Here is a 1,087-nt window from a genome sequence, read left to right as displayed (position 1 = left end):
AAGGCCAACCATCCTGCTAGAGAAATATAGTTGTCTTAGCTGACGATGACTCCTACCTTGCCAAAATTTATACTTTTACCCAATAGTTTTACCATTCTCACCATTAAATACGAAAAAACACTTTCGATCCCTTAACAATCTTGAACATCTCCCTCTAATTATTTTTTTCAAGAGAAAACAAGTTCATAAATATTAACCTCTCATTGTACGACAACCTTTCCATCTGAGGTATCATCCTGGTAGCTCTCCTCTGAACTATTTCCAACAATTCAGTGTCCTTCTTGAGGTATTTAGCTTGCCATTAGCAATAGCACATTTCTTGGTGGTTTAAAAGACTGATGAACCAAAACACAATGATGTTTTTCTTCCTTAACACTGTTAAGTTTATTTTATTCCATCATAATTCAAGTTGTGATATATTATATGCATTACCTTGCATTTATTATAATTAAAAGACATTTGCCATTTATTGGACAAACTCACTAAATGATCTAGATCCATTTGTAAAGGATAGCATCCTCTTCATAACCAGGAACCCCAAAACTTTAATGTCATCAGGAAATTCAAATAATCTATAATGACCATTCATCCATGTCACTGATGTGAATAAAAAAGAACAAACGTCCTGAAACTGAGCCCTGAGGTACCTCACTCGTGACATTAATTGAATTTGACTGTATTCCATTTATAACAAAACTCAGTTTTCTTTCATCTATCCAGTTTTCTATCAAATGAGCCAACCTACCTCCCACACATACAGAGATAACGTTTTTAACAAGCCTTTTATGTGACAGCTTGTTAAATGCTTTCTAAAACTCCGGATACACCAAATCCATCCCCATCTACATAAACAGTAAATTCTTCGAAGAATGTCAAAAGATTAAAAGGAAAATATTTTCCTAGTGAAACTATACTGACTATCCAATAAAGTTTAAACTTGTTAAAGGACAGAAGTAGATAATATATAACGATAAAAGAGAATATAATACAATTACAACTAATACTGTTTAATGTTAAAAACTGTGAGTTCAAATAAATGTTAATCAGTTGTTATGTATCTGCTTGTTTGTTAATTTCCGGTAGAAAT

This window comes from Limulus polyphemus, unplaced genomic scaffold (genome assembly GCF_000517525.1).
Source record: "Limulus polyphemus unplaced genomic scaffold, Limulus_polyphemus-2.1.2 Scaffold1457, whole genome shotgun sequence".
NCBI lineage: Eukaryota > Metazoa > Arthropoda > Merostomata > Xiphosura > Limulidae > Limulus > Limulus polyphemus.
The sequence above is the reverse complement of the archived record's forward strand: the minus strand, read 5'-3'. Positions refer to the sequence as shown.